This window comes from Frieseomelitta varia, unplaced genomic scaffold, assembly GCF_011392965.1.
Source record: "Frieseomelitta varia isolate USP_RPSP 00005682 unplaced genomic scaffold, Fvar_1.2 scaffold_437, whole genome shotgun sequence".
Classification (NCBI taxonomy): Eukaryota; Metazoa; Arthropoda; class Insecta; order Hymenoptera; family Apidae; genus Frieseomelitta; species Frieseomelitta varia.
In genome coordinates, this window is record NW_025110187.1 from 220601 (window position 1) to 247370 (window position 26770).

General features: G+C 32.6%; 1 protein-coding gene and 1 long non-coding RNA gene across 3 annotated transcripts in view; one reads left to right on the forward strand and one right to left on the reverse strand.

The window, feature by feature from the left end:
• LOC122532135 overlaps positions 1 to 3297 on the reverse strand; it is a 20007-nt gene extending 16710 nt beyond the window's left edge. Inside the window, exon 1 of the long non-coding RNA XR_006307455.1 lies at positions 3180 to 3297. This is a non-coding gene — a long non-coding RNA (uncharacterized LOC122532135). The remainder of the gene's footprint in view (positions 1 to 3179) is intronic.
• Positions 1 to 26770, forward strand: part of LOC122532131 (neuromodulin) — a 139364-nt gene that overhangs the window by 33662 nt on the left and 78932 nt on the right. The window lies entirely within an intron of this gene.

Sequence of the window (26770 nt, forward strand, 5' to 3'; positions counted from 1 at the left end):
CCAATAGTTTACTTATCAACTAATTGTACCTACAGTTCAGTTTAGATCGTGAAATACAGAATGAACAGAAATTTTCACGATCTAAACTGAACTGTAGGTTGCGCAGTTCTTAGCTTGATATCGTGTCACAAACATTAAAGTTAATCGTTTACCGTTTTACAACTTAGCTTGATTAAACTTTAATGTTTGTAAAACGATATCAATTACCAAGACCCACCACGTGGAGGTGACTACGCACACAGGTCTCATTATAATCAGTCTTGTAAATCAGTACTGTTTCATATATTTCTCACACAGGTTTCAACTTGTACTGAATTGAAGTAATTTGTTACAAAGAGAAATGGTATTCGTAAAATAAGGCATAATTGTTTGCTCGATCTAATGACTAATTTATGATATTGAAAAAATATTCTTGTTTGATTAATTAATAGTAAAGGACTAAATTATTTTCCAAATTATGGATTTAAAGAGAAATTCTGAAAGTATCTAATAATATTTAAATAGCAATAGTATTGTTAGACTAATATGATCTATGTATATGCAGAAATATAACATATATCACGTATTAAAGAATGGTAACTAATAAAGTATATCTTGTACGACTACGATACAATGGAAATTGAACTCGTATTCAAGTTCAAATAGTCACGATCAAGTATTAACTCAACACTAAGGAAACCAAACCATGTAACTTACCAATCGTTGAAGTCAGAATTGTAGATTAAGGTTTAGTTGCAGACATATCATTTGAAATTTTTCTGTTAAATTTTATTCGATGTGGACACGACGGAAGTTTGATTGATAATGAGCCTCATTACTGCTCAAGGTTAATCATATGTTTCATTCGTCAGTGATCGAGAGCGGTTGGTAATTTTTTTCAAATTTCTAAAATTTGGTCGATGTGTATACGATGGAAGTTTAATTGATAATGAGCCTCCGTATTGTTCAAGGTTAATGTATATTTCGGTCGTCAGTAATCCAGAACAGTTGATAATTTTTTTCAAACTTCTAAATTTGGTCGATGTGGACAGGACAAAAATTCAATTCGTAATGAGCTCTTGTCTCCGTATCGATTGACATTAATCTGATCTTTCGGTCGTTAATGATGCGATACAGATAATGAAAATTTCTTAGAAATGTATTAGTGACTCGATTACTACAAATGATTAATTAAAAATTTTAAATAGAACTTAGAAATGTTATAGAAGAGAATTTATTGTTTAATTGTTACAAATAAATTATTAGAAATATTAGGTAATATTTAAACAATTGGAATATTCAGAAATATTATTTAAAACTCACTCCTAAATTTTGGTCGATGTGCACACGACGAAAGTTCAATTGGTAATGAGCCTCCGTACTCCTTAAGGTTAATATATATTTTGATCGTCAGTGATCCAGAACAGTTGATAATTTTTTTTTCAAATTTCTAAAATTCGGTCGATGTACACACGACGGAAGTTCAATTGGTAATGATTCTCCGCTCAAGGTTAATGTATATTTCGGTTGTCAGTGATTCAGAACAGTTGACAATTTCTTTCAAACTTCTAAATTTGGTCGATGTGGACACGACAAAAATTCAATTCGTAATGAGTTCTTGTCTCCGTATCGATTGATAATAATCCGATCTTTCGATCGTTAATAATGCGATACAGATAATGACAATTTCTTAGAAATGTAGTGACTCGATTACTACAGATGATTAATTAAAAATTTTAAATAGAACATCGAAATAAAAGAGAATTTATTGTTTAATTGTTACAAATAAGTTATTAGAAATATTAAATAATATTTAAACAATTAGAATATTCAGAAATATTTAATTCACTCCTAAATTTTGATCGATGTGCACACGACGGAAGTTTAATTGGTAATGAGCCTCCGCTCAAGGTTAATCATATATTTCAGTTATCCAGAACAGTTGATAATTTTTTTCAAACTTCTAAAATTTGACCGATGTGCACACAACGGTAATTTAATTCGTAATAAACTCTTGTCTCTGTATCGATCGACATTAATTCGATCTTCCGGTCGTTAATGATGCAAAACATATGATTAAAATTTCCTAGAAATGTAGTAGTGACTCGATTGCTACAAATTATTAATTGAAGATTTTAAATAGCACTTGGAAATGTTATAGAAGAGAATTTATTGTTTAATTGTTACAAATAAATTATTAGAAATATTCGATAATGTTTAAACAATTAGTATATTCAGAAATATTATTCACAAATTCACTCCTAAATTTCGCTTTGTTTGCAAACATTTGTCTGTTTATTTTGGTTTCCAATGTTTATTTACATTTTTTTTATGTAAACACACTTTGTTTCGAAAAATTTTCGAAAATTTGAGATCGTAATTTCGAAAACTTTGAAATTTCGCTTTTTTTTTGCGAACACTGGTCTATTTATTTTGATTCCCAATGTTTGTTTACATTTTCTTAGATGGAAACACACTTTGTTTTGAAAAATTTACTCATCAACTGCAGTTCCGCGAAATAAAAAAAGGAGAGAAATTTGCACGATCTAAACTGAATTGTGGGTCGCGTAGTTCTTAGCTTGATACCGTTTTACAAACATTAAACTTTATTGTCCAAGCTTTGATGTTTGTAAAACGATATCAATTACCTTGTCTTACCACGAGGAGGTGACTACGCACGAGTCTTTATTCTACTTAGCCCGGAATTACACAAAAAGGAGACAGACGTTCCATGGTTCAACTTCAAACTTAAATCTAATCTTAATCTAATCTTAACTCTAAAACACAAGTATGAACTATAAAACTCTGTCTCGCAAACAACGATCGCGTTAACAATAAGTTCGTCTCTCATGCAATCATATAATCATACAATACATAAATTTATACAATATATAAAATACATACGAATGCAAATGTATGCAATCTTGCAATGTATGCAAGATATACAATATGTATGCAATATACTTTTAAACAGGTGTTAATAGTCAAATATATACTAAATTTTTCATCTCAATTTTCATCAATCTCTGTTTTAAAATTGTTATATTCTTTCAATTGTTATATTCTTTCAATTGTTATATTCTCTGTTTTAAAATTGTTATATTCTTTCATTGATGTTCCACCACGTTCAATTCAATGAATAATTCTCGAAATATATCTGGCAACACTGTCATTATTTTCTGATTTTCACGGTGCAAAACTTGCCTGAATCGGTACGACAGGATGTGACACGAAAATGATAAGTGGGCTCGTGCACCCTCCAATCGTGGGCCGAAAAAGTACATTGTATGTTGGGTCTATTCATATACCTCGTCTGTGGTGCCACCGTCGAAAGCTCACACCCTTCTCTCTGTTTTATCGGCTGCAGCTACAAGGTCGATAATCTTAGCGAGCGTCCATGAATTTTGAACAGGTGGCGGCAAGAATCCATCAGAATTCGTACGAAGAATTTTCTTTTCGGAAAACGGCGTAGGTGCGCGAAAGATCGCAGTTTAAAATAATTATACGCCTTATCGACGAGATTCTTGTTGGTCCTCGAACACGTATCCGCTGCTATTCCATCTTTAATTGGACTCTCTAAACTCGTTCGTCCGGTTTTTCCTTGAGGAAATTCAGCCGACTTGTAGCATTTAATTTTAACAAATTTATTCAGTTACGTGACTTAGTTTTTAACTCAATTTTCTTTTTTTATTTCCAACTAGGAAATCTGGTTAGTCGAATGTTTGTACCAAGTGGACCGACCTGTTGACCTATATCTCGAATAATTTTTAGTTTCTATGGATATCGATCCTCTCGTTTGTACTCTATTTTGACAAAAGGTTCGAGTGTTTTCTTGATACGCGTTATTACGAGCAATTTTATCAATATGTGCAAATCTCGTCAGCTCGAATTTGCGAAGGTTCTAACACCTTTTAGGTAATTAAAATTTAGCAGGTTTATTGAGGAATTCATTAAATTCTTATTAAATTCTGATTAATTCATCATTCTATGCTACAGATAACATATTTACATTATAATATATATATTGTACCGTCAATTAATTTATTATTCTCTGCTAAATACGATAAATAAATTAATAATAATTATTAATAGTAATTTATATGTGTATATATTTATAAAATATTTATGAACTATTTACTATTACATTAATTAATTTCCTATCTTTTATTTTACATAATATACCTAATTTATTTATTCATTTTTATTTATTATGTACAACAAAAGATAATGAATTAATTTTTTAGTTTATTTAGTAAACTATTTTTCAACGCGTGTAACATTTAGAAACACTTGGCTATTTCTCTTTTCAAGCGCTAATCTCGACAATTATCTCGTTCGAAGTATTCTTCGAATATAAGTCATTGCAAATTCAGCGTTTCATTCGAAACAGCTGGCAGCTTATGAACATGTAATGATTAATCGATTTCACCTCCACCTTGGCTGCCTGAAATTCCATGCAGTGGGCAAATAGCAACTAAACGCGACCACATCGTCGCCAACAGCATTTCGGCTAACAGTTTCCGGTTGTATAAGTTGCAAGCTACATAGTATTTCTAAGGTTTTGTGGCTTTTGAATTTGCAAGCTTTACTTCCTAGTTGCTGGTTAATTAACCAAGTCATATTATTGTTTGCTATTGTTGATCTAATCCAAAAAGAAAGTCCATTAATACTATTAAATGTTAATTCTATCGAAAATGAAATTTCTTGTCACTTTAAGGACATAAGTTCGTATATTTCGTAACATAGAAAATTCTTTGACATCTGCAAAATAATTATTTCCTTCTTTTTAATTTTAGATTCGTAATTTTGCATCTTATTTTTTTTTTCTGTAAGTATACTTTGTGTAAGTATGTTTTGAATGACGTTGAGGAATTTGTATGATACCCCTTTTTCAAATATAAAATCTCAAATTAAGCTCTAAATGAAAATTTGTAAAAAAGTTATGTTAATAAAATCTAATCTGCATAATATTTTAGATCATTTTTATCGTCAAAGCCACGAAAAAGGAATTAAAATTATTATATCCAACGAATATAATAAAATATCGTAACACGATAAATTGTTAGAAAAAATATAACATTGAAAACCTGTGCACTTTTGTTTCATGAAAAATTACTTTAGCGTTCGGTTAACCACCCATAGAAAGTTTATTTGCAATCTTTTACGAGATTTTTACTTCAATGTGCAATTTTCTTGTGTGCGCCTCTCTCTATGAACTGCGAATGTTGCAGAATAGGTGTGATTAGGTGCTGTCTCTATAAAAAGTAGGTCGCATAGAACTTGTAAAATCTGGTTTCAAACAATATAGCATTATTTTGACGTACAACATATGCTACTGTATGCTATTGTAGGGTAATTACATTTTCAATCGTTCAAACCGAACCAACAAAGTTGAAAAATTTACTTTTCAAATATTATATTGTCCTTTAGAAAATATGCTGTATCGTTTGTGTAATTATACCTTGAATTGTTCACAGTGACTCGATAAAATTTGATTGGTTTCTCAAGTATAATTATCTTTAAAATATATCTCCTATCGTTTGCTACGTAGTTTTCTAAAAAAGTTACATTTCCAATTTTCCAAATTTAACGAAGTATAATTCATCAATTCTGAAACACAATAATATTTCGAAAAATTCGTCTATCGTCTATTACATACTGTTGTGAAACAATTATGTTTTCATTTGCCTCAACTGAATTAATAAAATCCGATTTTTTCTTCAAATACAATTTTTAGGAAATATCGCGTATTGTGTGTTACGTGATATTCTAAAATAATTACATTCTCAATTGCTCCAATTGAATCAACGAAGTTCGTTTTATTTTTTCCAAATGTAATAATTTTTAGAGAAATTTGCTATTGTCTATTACGTGCCACGGTAAAATAATTACATCTTCGATTGTTCAAACCGAATCAACGATTTATATAACATCCCATATGTCGTTCATATCGCTAGGTTCATATCAGATATGTATATCGTGAAAAAAATATGATAAATGTATTTTTATCCCTCGAATCATCCTCTAACATTTTTGAAGCGACATTTCAAACGACGAACATAAAACAAATAACCTACATATATGTATGTATAAAAGGGAATGCAGAAATGCTACACAAAAATTCTTTTCAAACGAGCGTGGAATGTAATCAAAGTGCACATCGGATTCACATACAGTCAGTCACAAAAGTCAGCAAGTCTAAATACGTCTGCCAAATTCCAAATATGCAAAGAGAATCAGGGATTTAAAAGGGATTTTTTTCATAGGCTTTAATCATATGATGATTGTTTGAAATTATAGAAATTAAATCGGATGTTTGTTGTATCGATGTCTCTTGTATTTGTTTGAAACGTAGATAAATTGGGATAAAAAGCCACTACTAGTTTACTAGTGTATGAAATATGTTGTTATTATTATTATTGTCGAAATAAATTTTATTCGTTTTGATGTGTGCACACTTGTGCATTGCACTGAAATTTAATTTGAAAAGAAACCGAAAATAAATCGACGCTATCATGATATACATTATGAACGTAATTAAAAAAATTTAAGCTTGGTTTCATCGAATAAATATTACTTGAATTAGCTTCATGAAAATATTTGCATGCAAAAATTTCCATAAATATCTGTTAATACATTACATATTGGAAAGAAACATAAGAAACCGCTATATTTCTACAGTAATTTAATTTAATTACAACAATGTAATTTTATTTCGTGGAATATTGAAAGAAGCAAAGACTCACGGAACATATATATAATGTGTAAAAAATATATGAAACATCTGTTATAAAATAAGATTATTTATCATAATAAATTTCTATCAAAGTTCCACTTTTCTAATTCAAGTTACATGAAAATCCGCGGTCTGATTACTCCAAATTTTGGCTGTTGTTGTTGAAAATTTAATTACAACTGTCTTAACCATAATTACAAATCAATCAACAATTCAAGAAAACTCATCTTTCTCCGTTTCAAATAATCGAAATTCCGAGACAGATGTACACGGAAACGTGCGACAATCCGCGAGATTCTGACTCAAACAGAACCCCAGTTGGGGAAAATAGCAGAACGACGAATGATAAAATATCAGATGGGCGGAAGCGTGATATTTGAACAAAGGTGACCTTTCCACGCGTTTCATAATTTCTTCTTTTCCACCGTTCACCGCGCCGTGAGTGCACGGGGCGCGCGATCCGTTCACGCAGGCACGTTCCTGCGGTCGCCTCACAGAGACTGCGTGGCGTTTCCGCGCAGGGCCGTCAAGTGCCGCTGTTATAAAAGGAATCGCCGGCACCTCGAATGCGCCAGTCGCACGTCGAAATCAGGTAGAGCTCACGTCCGCGAAGGTGAAAAAAAAAAAGTCGTCGCGCACCACCACCGCCGTCAGGTGAGTCGCACACTATTACAACGAGTTTACAACGAGCTCTTAGATCTTACTAGGGGTGAAACGCGGCCGGCGATACGCGAGTTTTGCATGAACCTCTCTCCTACGTAAGGGGCGTTAAGGTCGAAGGGAGGGAAAATTAGTTACGGCGTCGTGACACGCGACGCGCCCTTATTTCCACGCGGTCTAACTAATTTCTTTTGAAAATTAGGTGAAAATAGAAAGGTGTCGGAGGGAGGGGGGGAGCAGCTCGTTTAATAGTAGTAGTAGATCTTAGATATTGTTGTGGCGTGGTTAAGGTTTCTGGGTAGGGTTGAAATGGAACGGTATTTCTTTGCAGAAAACGTTGGTCTCTCTCTCTCTCTCTCTCTCTCTCTCTCTTCTTTTCTCTTTTTCTTTTTTTTTTTTTTTTTTTTTTCGAAACTTTCGTTTGAAGGATGGATCTTAGAAACGGCCGAGAGGGGTGTTCGCTGGTCCCTTTGGATTCCTTTCTTCCTACCTTCGTCTTTCGTTTTTTGAAATTAGAAGGAATGGAGAAAGATTATTCTCTCGTGGGACGGGAAATAGTTGGTAGGGACGTTCGGTTTTTTTTTTTGTACCTAGAAGAGAGAATTTCTTTTTTCTTTCTTTCTTTCTTTAGAACGTTCGTTTGAGGGATGGACTTCAGAAAGAGTTGGGACGAATGTTCGTTTGTTTCTTTTGGATTCCTTTTCCGTTTTTTCGTTCTTTGAAATTAGACGGGAAAGAGGAAGATAGCTCTTTTGGGGAATGGAGTTTAGAAATAATTGAGAGGGAGGTTCGATTTTTTGTAACTAGAAGAAAGGAAATATTTCTTTTTCTTGGAACTTTCGTTCGAGGGATAGATTTTAGAAATAGTCGGAACGAATATTCGTTGTTCCCTCTGATTTCTTTTCCGTTTTTCATTTTTTGAAACTAGGAAAAGAGAAAGATAGTTCTTTTGGGGGATGGAGTTTAGAAATAGTTAATAGGCATGTCTGATTTTTTGTAAAAAGGAAAAGGATAGATTTCAAAATTGTTGGTAGGAATGTTTGTTTCTCCCTTCGTCTATTGTTTTCTGAAACTAGAAATGAGAGAGAAAGATATTTCTTTCGAGAGATGGATTAGGGACGCTCGATTTTTCCGTTTCTCGTTTTTTTGCTCGCTGAAATTGAAGGAAGAACCTGTCTCTGAAGAATAGACTTTAGAAATAATTGATACAGAATAGTTTGATTTTCTATTTAGATCTTTTTGTTGTTCCTTGTCTCTTTTAAAATTAAAATATTTAGAACTAAAAAATCTTTTTGGAATTAGAGCGTGGAAATAATTTCTTTTTCGGTCTTTTGGAACTAGCAGAAGAAGAACGAGATGTGTATTTCTTTTGAGGAATATATTTTAAAAACTTCAAGTTCGATTTCTTTCTTGCAGAACGAGGAGGAGATATTTCTTTTTAAAAGTGGATAGAAACGTTCGACGTTTTTCTGTTTTTCTTTTTATTTCTAGGCATTGGAAATATTTCTTTTAGAATACAGAGATTCTAGAAATACTTGGTAGGAACGTCTATTTTTCTATTCAGACCTTTTCTCTGTTTCTTTTATATATATATCTATTTTCTTAAATATATATATATATTTTTTTTTTTTTTTTTGAGGAATAGATTTTAGGTACTTAGGTAGAAACTTTTGTAAAAGTGTTAAAAATTTTCAACGGAGTTTGAAGTTATTGGAGCATTTCTAAATTTTATATATTCAAACTACATAAACGAAAGATAAATAACTTTCCTGCCGATGAAAATAAAATGGAGAGACGAGTTCTTCTGAATGTGTTTCAAAAATTATGTCATTTCGAAACGTAGAACGCAATCCGTTTCCGCTGGAAAGGTTTTTGTAAAATTACTATATACAGTTCTTCAAAATTAAGAAGAACTTCTCCGAGAAAAATACCAAAGAATATTCGTACTTTCATTAAACGAGACATTGTATCTATTTATTTAAAGAACAAAGATATGAATATTAAAGATTATTATTATTATATATTTCAAAGATAGACTATTTCTCTTTTTGAGACAACCTCTTTAATATACAATTTTAGTGCTTGGGATATTTTTTGCGCTACACTCATTCATTGATCATTTCACCCTTAAGATTCGAAATCCATTTTTATAAATAGAAATGTTCTATCAACTTTTCAACGATGTGAAAATGCATTACTTGCTCCAATTCATTACTAGATCAATTCTTATTACTAGATCGATTCAAATTTTTATAAATATGACTTAAAAAGTGGATTTTAAGTAGAAAATTGCTTCACGTACTAAATGTTTCAACATGCGTTATGTTTTGGTTACTTTATACAACTTTCCTGTTGTACGTTTTAATTTAGATTTCAGTCCTTATTACATTTCCCCTCAAACTGAAAATTTGATCTACCTTTATTCAACATTTTTAATAATCTTGTCCAGTATCAAAGTTCGGACTCCTTTTTTATAACCATCATTATTCCAATTCCCTTGCTTGTTTATGAGAAGATAGTGAATTCTTACGTATTTATTACGAACTTCAAAGAGGAACTTTACGCAACGAACTTTAAACATTGCAAAAAGACTGTCTTACATCTGCAAAAAAACATTTAATAAAAATGATTGGTCGTTTTGACCACAAGGATAAAGCAATATCCGTATAGAAATTGAAATTTAAAAATTCCAATTTACACAAACGTGCAAATATCATTTTCTCCATTTCTTATTTCCTCTTCAAGTGAAATATTACACGGTATCACGTTCCATCCATCACTCTGAAAATAAAAAAAAATTTAGTCGCGAGAATTTCCCTGAAAGACTCGCCGCGCCGGGTATATCCGACGGAAAATGTCACCAAAAATCGATCATTGTAACCGCCTATAAATAGACGTATAAAATATGAATAAAACATTCAGCAGCACCTTCCTTCCACAAAAAAAAAGACCGTTTGAGAACGTTTGTAAGAAAACATTTCGTCGAGAATCACGCTTGAAAATGAAACTCCGTCGCCCTTCCGCTCGGAGGCACAATTTTAATTCGTTTTTCCTATTGAGAAGCCTGCAGCTGTTGAGGGACGCGCGCGTTCACAGCTACGAATAATCGATAACGATCGCGTGTAATTCAATAAGCGAACGATCACACCTGAGAATCCCTGCAATCGGAACCGATTTTCCAACGAGCAACAATGAAAAATAGGACAGACTCGAACTGCGAACGGTTTGATGCTCTAGCAAAACTTGGAATTCGGACAAAATTCGAGGGAGCCCGGCCTTGAAGCTCGAGCAAAAATTACGAATTGAACGAAAAGTTGGCAGAGAGTTGGATATCGGGCAAACGATACCCAAAAACGAAAAATGAAATTTCATCGTTCGTTATTCAATTATCAAACGCCTTCTCTCTAATTTAATTCTGTATGACCTAAATTATATTTCAATAGACATTATGAAAATCATTCTTAAATATTTAGTTCTAACGTTCGATATAATGTTTTCGATTTTTTGCATGTTGACTGTATTATTTATGTATATAATTTTTATATACTTAAACCGTAACTGAAAATTATTTATATTAGATAGCTGACTGATTCAATTTGCATGGTTTCTTACGGGGAAATTTAACACAAAAATTGGGCAACTTGGAAGTCGAATCGTTTTTAGAAACGGGTTGCGTTTCGAAGTTCAAAGGCTTTACTTGTATTTGTTAACATGTCTGTGTTAAAGTTCAAATAAAAATGATTTAACGCGCTGATCGCAATTTAAAATGTTTCAAATAAGACGAACATCGTCGGTATAAAAGCATACCATTAAATAACGCTAATAATTAAATAGTATCGTAAAATGAAAGACGCTCCTTCATTGTATTACTATTGTAACATATCCAATATTTTAGAAAATATTCAATATGTTCAAACAATTTCAAATTTGTTTTAAACATAACAGTCTTAACACAATATCGAAATATTTTACGTAACATTATACATATATATATATAACAATTATGAAACATTCATAAAATGTTTCTATAAGCGCCAACGATGTTAACGTGTATTTTTCGTCATTGAATACGGCCGAGACACTCGAAACACTTCACAAGGAGGACCTAAACAGAGATTTTATCGAAATTTTCGTTAAAGGGTGTACATACAGAGGTAGCCACGTTCACTCCACAAAGTCGAACACTTCCATTGTTCTACGTTGTTTGTTAACCCCTATACGAGCAACTTACACCGGCTTCTCTGTCTGTCTCTTTTTTTTTTTTTCTTCCCTCCCCTGGAAAGACCGAGTTTCGCCCCCATCCTCTTGAACCTTGGCTCGTTCGTCCTCACCTCGGCCCTTCAGCCCGTGGACAAATAAAAATCGCGGCAACTGGAACGGGATCGCGCATCACGGAATCGCTTCCGATTGCATTAATTATCAGACGTGACCGCGGCAATCGTTCGTTTGCTTATTCAATTACACGCGATCGTTACCGATCCTTCACCGCCGCCGCCGCTGTAAACGTGCTTTCCTCGATAGAAAAAAAAAAAAAAAACGAATTAACCCTCGCTCAGCATTTGGGTCAATCCTCCGACCCCGAGAATGTTGAATATTCTCGTGCTTCCACGGTATGATTGAAACAAGATGAATACAAAAATGTTAAATAACAGAAATAATTGGGATGAGAGAATGGATTGTCAACGTTGTGCTTTCAGTGTAGTTCAAATAAAAATTATCATTTAACCGGTGGTGACAATAAATATTTTAAGAATAGATGGAGTGTATGTGAACAATCATGTGAAAAAATTAAAGGAATTGTTTGTTAATTGTGATTCAAGCGGTGATTAAAATAAAAATTGTCATTAAAACAAAAATTGGTCAATTATAGCGTGACCGTAATTTTTATACGTTAGAATGATTGAAATAAATGATCGTTGAATAAAATAAACGATGAAAATTAAAAAGATGAAACAAACTATTTGCTTTCGAAGATTTAATAAAAGAAAAAACAAAATGATTTAACGCGTTTGAAATGGTTTTCTACTCATTTTTATAAAAGTTCGATATTTCGTCCCATAAATAAAACGTAGTTTCACATTCTTGGGCGTGTCAGATATTTTTCTTTCATTCTTATCTTGATCTCGATCACGAGGTTGTGTGTATCTTTCATTTTTTTTTTTTCAGATTTTATCGTTAAATTTACAATGAAATAGGTGGGCGTGTTTGTTGGAAAATGAAACGAAGATATGGAACTGTGTATGTACACAGTAGATAGGAAGATATTGCGAACGGAAGGTAAAATATATAAGTCGGTTTTTTTTTTTTAACTTTGCACAGGTGTTTAAGAGGGTGAGAGCCACTTTCAGGCAACATACATACACAGTGGCTCTAGCAACACGGGTAAAAATCATATATTCGCTTGGTAGTTCTGGACCAAAAATATTAGACCTTGGCTGACCTTGTTTTCACTTTTTAGAGTGGAGTGCCGCGACAAGATTAGATCTGTAACGATCGGTGCCTGTACCTAATGAAACTCACCGCCTCGTACTCCTTCCTTAATGACAATTTTCTACCATGTCATTATCCGCGAACAGTGAATTCTTAACGCAGAAAAAAAAGGGCACAACGTTTCAATTTACAACGCAATTCTCACTGTTTTAATTGTGCACGTAGAATTCTATTACAAGAATACTCCAGAAAGGCTCCGACGATACATTAATTATAACTCTCCGTGTAATATTTTTACCTTCAGGTTCTTAAACATTTCGCGAGATATTTCAATAACAACAAAAAGACACTCTCCATCAAAGATGACAATTTTACTATCGAATTTTATACGTGAATAGTGAATTTTTACATAGTAAATTTTTAAATAAGAAAATGAAAAGAAATACCTACAACGTTCTCCTTTAATATTAATTAATTGGAGAATTTTTAATACTACCTTTTAATGCTACAAAGAACTCGTGAATTAGTATTACCATCAATACTTTACAAACATCTTAGCGATATGTTAATAATTCTATTTTCAAGCCGTTAAATATTTAACGAAAATCAATATAACAAAGATCTACGCCGGGGATGACAATTTTATTATTGCCCCATTTATCCGTATTTCCAACACAAACATCCTAGTTGTTAACATTCTCATTTGTTGAATTACGAATTCATTGCATCAATTATATACGAAATCTTTTTCTACAATTTCCATTGAAATACAGATACACTCTTGCTGAAAAGCTTGTAGCAGATTTTTATACATTTAAGTATAAAATTGTACAAAATATATATAACATAAACATAGTTTTATGTAATATTCGGTTCTATTTTTTCAAATTATTTGTCCAGAAGTCGATTCTTACGCGTAATAAGCGATAATAATATCACAAATGAAGTATTCATTTATTTAAAGAAGTTGTTTTTCTCCACTCTAAGTGTCGATGTCATTGTACTTGTTTTCGAAACGTGACCGTTCTTTTCGTTGCGTCTAATTCTCTCGGAGCATGTCTGTTTTACCTTTTTTTCTCAGTAACGCACAGATGTTTCCGGTAAACGTTTATCGAGAACAGACTCGCATGTAGAAGAAATATCGCAAATCCCTTCGTGTAACACAAAGAGAAACGCGGAATGTAGAGTAATCCCCGTGGCTGGCGTTGTGGAGGAAAACGATACGCGCAGCAACATCTGGAAATATTGTACATACGTTGTACGACTTCGCGTTCCCAGCCAACCCTGTTCTTCGATTCTCCTCCACAATTTGAAATCTAGAGCTTCGGTATTGCAGTGCTTGATTTACGAAGTTACCAGTGCACGATGTGTTCGAAACTTAGCGTACTTTTTTTTTTAATTCAGATAATTCTACTTATTGTAGAATGAGACATCTTGGTTTCAGATATTAAAATCGGTTTTAAAATCCGTGACTGCGGATTTTTACGCACTTATGGGAAATTTGAAGTTGCAGGAATGAACGTAATTAGCACAAACGTAAAAACATATTTATCGTAAAATATAGTACCGATATAAAATAAAGTTCTGTTTTTATTTATTCGTAGAATCTACATAATTTTCGTGAAAAGTTGAAAATAAAAATAAAGAATAGAACAATCAAACTTGAAAGAAAGAGTAAATTGGCGTAAAGAAATTTAAAATTAAACGAAATAAGCTGAAAAGTGAAATAAATAAAATAAAATCAATATTCGCTTTTATCGTAGTTATCAATTTCGTTTACAACGAGAGTTGACTGGGACTGATTTTCCAAATGGAACCTCAATGGAAGCTAGATGGAGGTTACCGATCGATGGGAATAATGGTGAAAGTGGAAATTGATAGTTCGTGGGAAAAGTGTCTGGGGATGGGTCGTAAAAAATATATACCTATATAATAAAAGAAGAAAGAGAGAGAATATAATGATCATATACAGGTGAAGTTTTACATAGGATGAATCATACATTTCATCGAGTTCGAATGACTTTGTCGAGATGGGAAAAATGTTTTGTACAGAAACTAAACGGCGCAGATTAATGCGATTTCTACGAGGAACCTGCAGTAACTGGGTCGTCTTGAATTTTTCAAACGATACATCTAGTTTTTTCTGTTTCTTTTTTTTTTTTGTAAATTCACGTACGATGAATAAAAGTTCATAACAGTAATTTAATTTAATTTAGCGCATGAAAGCAATGAGCAAATTACAGTACGATGGGAGGGGAGGGGAGGGGGGACGTGGGAGTTTCAAAAGTACATGTGGTATAATTGGTGTTCAAGGCACTGGCTCCGAGCTTACTCGAATTAAGTAAATTAAAACTGCAGTTTTATTTTTGTCCAAGTATCGATGTTTCAAAGCACGATGTATTTCTTTGAATAAATATTCCTCTTTTGACGGTGACTTTCAATTTACATGATGGTTATAAAAAGTCTTTTCGTCAGGTACGAACGTTTCTTTCTCAACGATATCAAATTTTCATAGCCACATAAAAGTACTGTTAAATGACACGAAATTTAATATATTTTTGACATGATTAATATCGCGATGCTTGATAAAAAAAAAATAAAAATTTTCAATTCGAGCAGTCGAAACCTACATACAGTGGCTCATAAAAAATTATTTGAATATTTATGAAACTTCATTTTACGATTAACAAGACACGTAATTATTCTAATACGTATTTTACAAAATTTTTGTACGAAAATTTATTGTAAGAAGATGTAGAGCGACTAAAGTCAGAAATTAATTAGAATTGATTCAAGAACTCTGAAATGCAAACTAAGACAATTTTCAGATCTTCGTCTACGCTGATGATAAGTCTACAAAAATTTATTGTAAGAAAATGCAAAATGGCGAAAGTTGGGAATTAACTAGAATTTATTCAAGAACTCTGAACGATGTAAAGTAAGATAATTTTCAGATGTCTGTCTGTATCGTGAACCAGCGAATTTTCATTTGCGTCGTTAACCCTGAGAAAACACGATGTGAACCATAACCGTGGCTCGCAGTGACGCGAGTATGTTACAGTATCGGACGTCTGCGTTTGACATGAAATTATTACCAGTAACGTTCCTTTCGAAACTCGCCGCGTGGTGCGTAAATCGCTTCGTAAATCAATGCTTCTAACAGCTGAAACCGGCAAAGAGAAGGAGAAAACAAATCGGGTTAGCATAATGGTGGCTTAAATCGTTCTCAAAATACGTTTTAACAAAAAATAATAATAATAATTCAAATAGCAACGGCCCGATCGTACGACGTTTCTCGTAGACCTTCATCACATTCAAACACGAAAAATCCAAGGGTGTGCTATCATTTCGATCCGGATTGTATCACCGTTCGACCGATAAATCTTATCGCCGCGAAAGATCCGAAATTCTCTTTTCGACAAATTGACAAAACCGTGACCTGCCAGTAGTTGGGCCGTGAAACGTACCCCGACTGCGTGTACCCTGACCGAGAACAGCTATAGTACTTCAGGTGGTTATGTACTCGGCGAAATAGGGGCACGACCGTAGGGGGTGACGTGAGCGCGAAAAAATAATTAGAAAAGTTCGTACAAGTGTACTTGTCTAACTTCGCCCTCGAGCCGCACCGTTGTTTTTGGTACTTCGATGTTGCTTTGGGAAAATGGCGAGGCAAGGTGGTCGGTTCCGTTTTGTTCAACCCTTTTGTAACCAGAATCTGCAGTGAAGAGCGTGTACAGGCCAACCAACGATTTGAACTGATATAAGAAACGATCATATAATCCAACCATCATATAATCCACTTGATCTCATTTTTTGAAGCGTGAAGTCTACTTTGACAGTCGTGAATTCATTTCTTTTCTGAAGATAATTTGATATCGCGTAATGAGTGGGAATGCGAGTTTCTTTTAAAACGTATGTATAATGTATATCTTGAATTTCAGCCTAGTCGATTTCTTGTTTCTTGGATATCGAGAAGGGATTATTCTCGTATTTTTTCCGGAGCATTTATATTTAGTTTTCGTGTTGCTTCAGGATGGAAATTTCGTTCGTGTCCAAAAATGACAGCGTTTATTATTAGGTACTTGAGGTAATAGACGTATTTTAGTGATGACGAAATTGGATAGTTTTAATTCAAAAAATAAGGTCTAGAACAAACCTTTAGTAAGTAACTTTTTAATAGGTTACTCTATCTAAGTTTCATTAGGTACATGTATCGCTACTTGAAATTAATTAATATTGATACGCACGTCTCAACTCTTTCTTAATTCTTATAAGATATAAAATCTTTAATTAATTTGAACAAATTTTATATATTCCGTTTTGTACACATATATATCATATTGAGAATATATTCCTTCGATGATTCATGAAACATTTCGCTAGTAATAATAAAAAATAATAGTATTTCCTTCTCATCTGTGTATCCATCGCGTTTCTTGTATTTATAAAAATGATAATAGGCTTCTTTTCTTAAAATACTATTTATTTTTGTTAAATCTCTCGCCATATTTCCAAAAGTATCCCCATATCGTGAAAGAAAAGATCTTCATACTTATAACAATAGTCACCGCGCAATTGTTAATTAATTTTCCATCGGTGTAAATATTGAATAAATTGTTCAGTTTAACAGCGACAAGAAAAATTGGTTTGCACAAAAATCTGTAGTATTTATGATCTCTGAGACGTTAAATGCACTTATTCTGTTGTAGAATCGTAACTAAGTTTACGAGACGAACGCGACGTGACTGTCAGTGACATTGCGCTGGGAACGCAAGAAAGAGGCCGAAAAAACGAGGAACCCGAACGTGACACTGTTCCCCGGGTTCTTTTGCGAAAGTTTATCGTCGCGTCCGTTGTGTCGCGCGATGCAAGTTAGTTTAAACACCTTGAAGGCCGGCGCGAGCTGAATTTTTACCTCGACGTTTCGTTCCTTCCTCGACAAGGTCTGACATAATTCTTGCCCTTTAACGGGGAGGAAACGAGAACACAGCGTGTAATATATTCCTTCGTCTGAAATGGAATCGCGCGGGTTTACGCGAAGAAAGAGACGCGTAGGCAGATTGTTTCGCTACGAAGATATGGTGTTTATAAATTATTCTTCAAATTTGGAGAGTTACGTTTCCGTGTCCTTTTTATTTTTATTCCAATTTAAGTGATTATTCTAATTCTCATCTTCACTTTGACTTTTATTTCTAAAATTACGCGATTAATGCGTTTTCGAAAAATAAGCATACTCGGCGCCGTTCCAGCGAAGTTATTTTAAAAATTAAAAATATTACATCGAATATTCCTTGAAAATGAATCGTCAACGTTCCCGTAATTTCCCTCGTAATTTTTAGTTCCATTTCTTCGTTTTCAGGAAAATTATTCGAATCGTCAATCGTCTCATATAATATCTTTTGTATCTTTATTTTTATTTTCGTTATTAGTATCTTTTTGTAAAAGCGCAATATTTGTTAGAGTTTCAACGAAATTATTATCAGAATTAAAAGTATTCTTTGATTCAAAATTTAAATTCATCGAATAAGCGTTTCGGATATAATTACTGTGCGAATCGTCAACGATCTGACACTGTTTAATACACTCTCTACACTTGAAATTGTAGCACAGTGTATAATCCATATCAAACGGGCATTGTTAGATATTTCAAATTTCAAGGGTTACTTTTCGCCTACTTGGTGTGCGTCTTCTAATTGGATTTCGTGTTGAATGCATTTACATTAAATTGGATTTCGCGCAATCGCAAGGATGAACCGAGATAATCTTTAATCTAATTGAACCCACTAGGTGATTAGTTCATGGACTTCCTAAAATGGGTTCAACGAGATATCATTTATCTTCCTCCTTAATATTTTTTCCTGTTTCAATTATCGTGTCAACCGTGGAGTGAAAGATTTCCTAATATGTAGAAACATAACGATCGAATTAAATTTTTTAAATATTTCTTTCCCTTTCTTGCTTTTTCCCCCTATTTTCTTTCCTTCCTTCCATCGTATAATAATCCCTCTGTAACGACTGCGTCAAATTTTCATAAAATTCCTCTTATTGTCTTTTTCTTTTGAGTTCTTCTTCTGTACTCAATTAGCATTTCCCTCATACAGTAATTTTTTTTTTTTAATATTTAATATGCAGCAAAATAGCTTTTTCCTTTTTCTACTTTTTCCTTTCTCTCATTTCCACTGTATAATAATTTCTGCACAATGTCTGCGCCAAAATATTATATAAATTAATTTTACATTTTGGCCTTCAGTTTATTGTATTTTAATCATTCGTCTATCATTGTTCGCACTATCTAATATCATTTTGAAAATGATAAGGAATTTTTCCATTATCATTTGATAGTATTAGAATAATCGAATAGACGCAAATTACACGAAATAAATGTTTTTTTATTTTCTCAAAATTTCTTCCCTCCTCACTTCTTCTTATCTCCTTTTTTCCTCTCCTTTCCACTGTATAATAATGCCTGCAACAAAATTTCATAAAATCAATTTTATATCCTTTATTCTACTTCAGTTACTCCCCTGTCACTGTTCACACTGTCTAATGTCATTTTAGAAAGACAGGAAACTCTACACAAAATTGACACAAAAATTGGATAGACACGAATTACGCGAGATAAACGAACATCTTTTGACTTTTCAAAAAATCAAAGATGATAGTAATTGTTTCATTACACAAGAATTCAATATAATTCCTCCTTTCTCTCTTTTTCACTTCTTTCTATTTCTCTCCCTTTTTTCTTTTTTTTATTTCACTGCGCGATAATCGCTCTGCAACGTCCACCGTTAAATTTGATCGTGTATTCTTTATCGAATCGCGATAATTCCGCCGGCACTCCGATTCCGGCACACGTTCGCCGTAAGACGTTTAATACGTCGTGTTTCATTAAGACCGGACAGGTCGGATCGATTTTCGATCCTCGGCGGCAGCGTGCATGCATATGCAGTTAGGCGTGTTTTCCCTAACCCTCCCCTCATCGGTAAGAGACAGGAGAGACCTGATGGCCTGATCGATACATGCGGCTTTGTATAACCGTCCCGGAAATGACGAAGATGTTCGCCGGCGTAGCACACCACTTTTGTCCTTTCAGAAAATTACTCACGGGAATATCGACGGAACTCGGCGCTGGAATTTTGCGCTTCGGGCGTTTAGTAACTCGGCGAGCGTTGGTGGTATCTTACATTACGATAAAAAAAAAAAAAATCGCCGAGAGAGAGAGAGAGAGAGATGAATAAAGTAAGAAAAAAAAATAGATAGTGGCGATTAAGTATTCACGAAGAAAAATGATAAAGGAGCTTTATGGTTAAAGGACGAGAGTGGATCGTGTTTGAAAGGATCTCTATTGTTCTGTTAAATCTTCTTCTGTCGTGCGGTTTTCCTTGTCTCTCTATAAATGGCGCGGCGAATTTTAATGCTTTTCATGGGAGATTTCAAAATACATATTGCATTAGACTAGTAATCCATTGCAAAAATTCGCAGGGATGTAACATGGAGAAATGTATGAAGTTTGACGCGTTATGTAACACTTTGTGATTAGTGAAACAGATTCTTCCCATTTTTCAAATAAAAATAGAGCGGTATAGCAGTTTACCGATAAACTGACATGTTACATCAGTTTTTAATATTTAATCGAGTCGAGTCGATGATTCAGCGAATCGATCGAGTGAAGAACGAATTCAACATTCCGTAAACTATAGACACGTGTAAGATCAGATACGGAGATGGATGTATTTTAATAACGAACTTTGCGACACGGTCGTAATTAAAAAAAAAAAAAAAAAAAAGGAAAATAGAAGAAAACGAGGTCGTAGCTTTTTATACTTGGCACTTCGACTTTGAGCGAGGTATTGGAATTAATTCTGTAAGAAGATCGATTCGCGCAACTTGTCGCGTCCATCGGGTAACATAGAGCCCGGGAATTAATTATCCGTTTAATTCCACGAGAACTGTCGGAAATTTCAGTTCCCATGTACCTTATCCACTGACTCGCTTAGAGCGTCAGCATAATTACGCGACTTAATTCGATCAAGAGAAATATTCATGGTGAGAAATCTCCGTGATAATCCTTCAACGCGTTTATTACTGATCAAATTCTTTTACAAAATTGGTGCTGTATACCAATTGCAAAGTAGGAAAACACCTTGGTACTGTACAAAAACAGGCTCGTGTAAAGATATCGTTGCAGAAAAATTGCTGTTTGAATAATATGCTCTGTAGAGTCCACGTTCTTTTCGGCACGCGTCCTCTGAATTCCGCAAAATTGACGGAGTTTCGACAAATTTTGCAAGTCAATATTAAACTGACTCGTTATTAACAATATTAAACTACAATTATTAATTAAACTACAATTATTAATTTAAACTACGTTATTAACAATATTAAATTACAAGCCGAACATTAACGAAACTGAATACGATACGATTTACGTATAGAATATTCAGGTAATATTCAAGCAAATTTGTTATTAACATAATTTTATTGAAATGTTAAAATAAATTTTTAAAATATTAAAACTAAATTTATCATAGTGAATTAAAAAGAAAGAAAATAGAATCTTCAGACAAGACGGTAAAGCTCTAATGAGTCATTAGTTGAGATCAGCATTTTTCTAGTACTATATTATTTTAATATTATATATATTTTTTGAAATATTATATAAATATACAACGAACAACAAAGAATAATTTTAAAAAACCGTTTTCTACGCAAGTTTTAGTTATTCAGTCATTAATATATCCCATAATTCGAGTAGAGAAGAAATACCTATTGTTATTATAGACAGTCACGCAATAATTTTACTACCGAATGCTTAGAGATATTTTTCTAGAAATTGATTTTTGTCACTAAAATTCTACTTGCGTCTAACAGTTTCACTAATAAAAGTGGAGAATTTATCGTTTCTTCCAAACAAATTAGAAACATTTGTATGAAAAAATAATTTACTAAAATTTATAGGAAGAAGAATCCAACACTTTAGTATTGAACGATTTAATTTTTTTTTTTTATTATAAGATTTATTCTACCTGTGTATCATTAAATGTCAAATATCCACAATCAGTATAAAATCTTATAAAAGTCTTACGCTTTTATATTTTCTCACATCTTGCATCTCGTTTAAGAAAGTAAACGTGTAAACTAAAACTTGTTAAAAAAAATTAACGTGTCAAGGTAAATAAAACGTGTATGAAAGTTAATCGGATATAAAGAGACCCAGCCGTATCTATTAAATCTCGCCGCTTTCAGTTTACGAATGTGACAAAGTCAATCTGAAAATTTTACTTTATCCACGTGTCGGATACACGCTTCGAAACACGTACAAATTCGTTGGAACAAATTCATTGTTTTATAGATGTGACAAAACGCAGTTGACGTTTGCGAAATGCTTTGCTCAATCCGTGGCAGCGTGGAATTTGGTTCTCTTCTCTTTTCCATTTTTCTAAATTATTTCTTAACCCTCCATGCCTGATTTTTTTTCTTTTTTTACTGTTCTAAGCTTTCAAAGAAATGTAAAAAAAATTTTGGAGTGCTCGATGGAATTCTTACTATGTTGCAGTGCAATTAGTTTTTAAATAAAGGATTTTTCAAATATTGCAAAGGAACTAGGCGTGCCAATAGTTTTTCGATCCATTGTAGAACGCGGTTGCACGATTCACGAGTCTGACAAAGTTGGATGCGCAGTTGTTCGTCGTGTGCAAAGCTCGTATATCAATAGTGATTACGATCCGAGCTAGGCGGAAATAACGCTGATTTGTTTTATTTATTCTCGCCACCGTTTTATCAGATGGACGTACAGACGGACTTCTTGTAACTACGAAGTTCAAAGCGAACGAGCACAGAAATTCGAGCGAGTCGAGCCACTACGGGTGGAAAATTTAACGCGAAATTTTCATCAACATCTGCGTAAATCGAATCTCGTACGAACGAAGATGTTGCGTACAGTGAGTCACAGAAGTGTTCGTACGCTTTCAAATGTCAAGTTCAAACGATATACGTACATATGTATATATATGATTTTAAAATCGTTTCCAATCGGAATATACATATACATAGCTGCTCATGAAAATGTTCGAATATTTATGAAAATATTGTATTATAAATGCATTGTGTATATTATATAAAACATTTTGACGTCTTAGTATTGCTATAGTGAGCAATCTGAATTGTCATCATTACTTTGAGTTTGAAACAAGTCTGAAAATATGTATATAGAGAAATTACGAGATATTTGATATATTTTGTAGAAACCAGAAAAGTATTTAAACAGTTATCCACTATATTAATATATATTATATCTATTATATATATTATATTAATATATAATATAAAATATATAATATTAATATATATTATATCTAATATATATATATATTATCCACTATATTAATATATTAATAACTAATAATTTATAATTTATCCACCATACTAGTAATGTTCAGTGGGACTATTTTTATTATTTATTCAAGATAATTGTTGACGCTGCATGTTAATTCTTTATCACGTATATGCAATAAATATTTTGTATCTCTATATACATTTTTTACCATAATCATACTAATCGTTTTCTAATCATTAAATGTATTATATAAAAGTTCTTCAAGTGTTTACCAACCAATTAATATTGCCAGCTCTATTCCATATAGTTCACACTATATCAATAAAGAACTTGTATCGATTTGCGTCGATTTTTATTCGAATCTCTCATTATTCCTCATTATTAAAATCTACAATTTTATACGTATGTTTGAAAATTCTTATTCATACATACGTATTGCAAAGTTTGTCAGCTGTATTTCAATCATCGTCACCCAGCTAAACGTACTTGGTTTCAACAATCATTCGGTACGTTTTCGGGATATTCTGGGGGCTTCTTTATCGAAAAACTTTTCGTTGAATGTTTAAAGGGATTGGTATTACGCGAGGGTGAACCAGTGTTTTTCTTCTCGAATTCCCTCAGTTCGTGGCTCCCTCCGGAATGCAAATGATTCCGCGCTTTTGGTTAATATAAGTTTACCACCAAGACGCCGGAAATTGGTTTTACATTGCCCCGACTTTGTTACGAAACTATGTGGAAACGTTTTTGTTGCAACGAATTGAACATTCACCGTTAATATTACTTCGAGGCTGTGTCCGCGTTAATTATAAATCTGGAATCATCTGGAAATTGCAGGTAAGAAAGCACGAACGGTTTCACAGTTCACCGAATTGTGCTCAAAGGGTGTATTTATACCGGTAAAGACAGTGTCCTAGATTCACGAACGTGTACTATATTATTGAGAATATGTCACTATTATTGATCATTCTCCATTAAAGTTACCACGTTGAAACTTTCTCCGTTTTTAATGAATATAATGAATTATTTCTCTATATTTTCCCCATTTATTTAGATAACGGAAGGAAAAAGAAACAGCACTAAAATATTTTTCACGATATATATCCGATAGAATTTCTGTGCATATCTTCATACTTCAAATAAATAGTAGATAATTTATATTTTAAAACATACTTAAATAATAATTTTAACGATGAATTTAAAAAATAATCTATATATAAATAAGCACGCAAAGTTAAAAATTAAAAATTATAAACTTACAAATTAAAAATAAGTTAATTATAAATATATTATAAATTATTATGAATTAAAATGTTATTATAAATTAAAATATATAAATTAAATGAAACAAGTACGTAGTGCAGTTAGTAGACTGTGTATATTTATGAAAATTCATATCTTTGTGGAGATAATTTAAAAAATGCAAACCAAGTGGAAAATTGTTTTATCTGCTTCGCGTACTTTGCATATTACGTGCATTATCTGCATTCTTATTTTCAAACTTCCTGTAATTGCATAAAAATTGTCGCAAATACATTTTCATTTGTTTTCTTTCAAAGATAAACATTTTATAAATGCTTAATAAAACAAGATGCGTATCATGAAATGTCAAAGAGCGCATTCTTTACTATTTTTCTTGCACCGAAGACAGAACGCACTGACAAAGGACATGCTATATAATAATGTATATAAAAATAAATTATCAAAAAAAAAAAAGTATTTATTACAGCACTCTGCTTATATAAACTTGTTGGAGAACAATTTATTAGAGTACATACAATTTCATTGTTGAAAATACGAAAATTTCATTCTATATGAAAAAATATAACAAAACTAAAAAATAACAGTTTCATTTAACTCGTCATTCTTCAGAAAAATCGAGTTTGAAAATTTATCAAGCATATTTGAATTGATAGGACGTTATTATTCTACTTGCAAAAATAAGTGAAATAAGTGAAAAATGTGTAATAAAATTTTTCCGTCTAAGGCCTCGTTCTCTAACAGAGTTTGAATATATTTAATTAAAAATCGGCTTAATAGATATGTACTCAGCTGAGTGTTTTCAAGAATGATACGTTTTGTGAAAAAAGTTGCATTCAACAAATTTGACTTGTTTTCAAAATCTATTTCACAAATAGAATAATTTCCTGACCAAGTCGGGATTAACTAAATTCGGGAACAATTTTCAAACTTGATTTCCTTGAAAATGGAGCTTTAAAGAAATTTATTTCTTTATGTACTTTCTTTCTTAATTATATCTTCAATACTACATAATACATCCCATATGATAGAAGTATATTAATCTTTCCCTTCGTTAATGATTTTTCGCTCACATAATAGAATTTCACGTTCGTTTAATGAAGTGAAAAAATTTGGTTCAAATAAATGGAGCTCTAACAAATATTCTCTTCGCATAAGAGAATATTCGGATAATGGGGATTCCGATATGAGAAGTTCTGCCGCATTTCATTTTATTTTACCATCGACGAGACGTAATGCATGCGTTTGATACGCCCCTGTCGATGTATCGCCGTCATCGAGTACGAATAATTTATGATAAATTTGTAATTCATGCGATCTCGTGCGCGCATGTGCTGGCCGAGCATCTCGAAATGCAAACGCTAACATTCGCGATGGATTAACGAGGTACGAACATTTCTTTGTGAATGATTCACGTGGTGAGTAATTAAGAGAGCGAAGCATGAAATAGCGGCTCGCAATTCCCGCTAATGCGAATCGCTTCTCCAAAGGTGATATTAAACGAGAAAAACGGCCGGTTGTTTTATCAGGGATCGTTACCCCGACAATTAAACATAATTCCAAACGGCTTTTCGCTTCTCTCGCTGTCAGTGAAACTTTTGTTTAAAAGTTGATACTCAGCGGCACGTGAGGGTACTTTATGTTTTCTTTTCCCGATGAAAACGGCAATATCTTAGCCCCGATATTCATTGAACGTGAACGTGTTTTAACTCAGTGTTGAGAAATTGTCGTAACTAGTCTTGCAATATAAGATGTTATGTGTGCAAATAAAGCGTGTCAGATGAAAATGTGACGTAAGATGCAGGGTGTCCTATATAACCGGAATGAAATATGTATCCTTGAAATGGTTTGGCGATTAAAAAAAAAAAAAAAAAAAAAAATGGATAAAAAGAACGACAGGGCGAAATGAAATATCAGTAAAATATAATATATTTTATATTATATTATATTATATTATATTATGTTACATTATATTATATTATATTATAAATAATATAAAATAAATAATAAATAATAATTAATACAATAATAATGACGATAAATAGCAAAAATTTATAAATTGTACAGTGTAGAATGTAATAATTATTTGGTGATTTTTACGTGATTAAAGCAAAACGCTATAACTAACTTTGCGATTTAAAATGCGCCAGTGTAAGCAGATAAAATGTACCAAGCACGAAAATATGATAGAAGAATTTATGCAAAAATGCAGGGTGTCCAACGTAACCGGGATAAGCTGTGGTTAATGAATAACGATAAAAAAGGTGAAAAAAATAAGATGATAAATAAAATGAAATATTCATTGCATTGATTTTATCAAAATTTAAATAAAATAATAAAGTATATAAATAATAGTATTTATAACACAATAC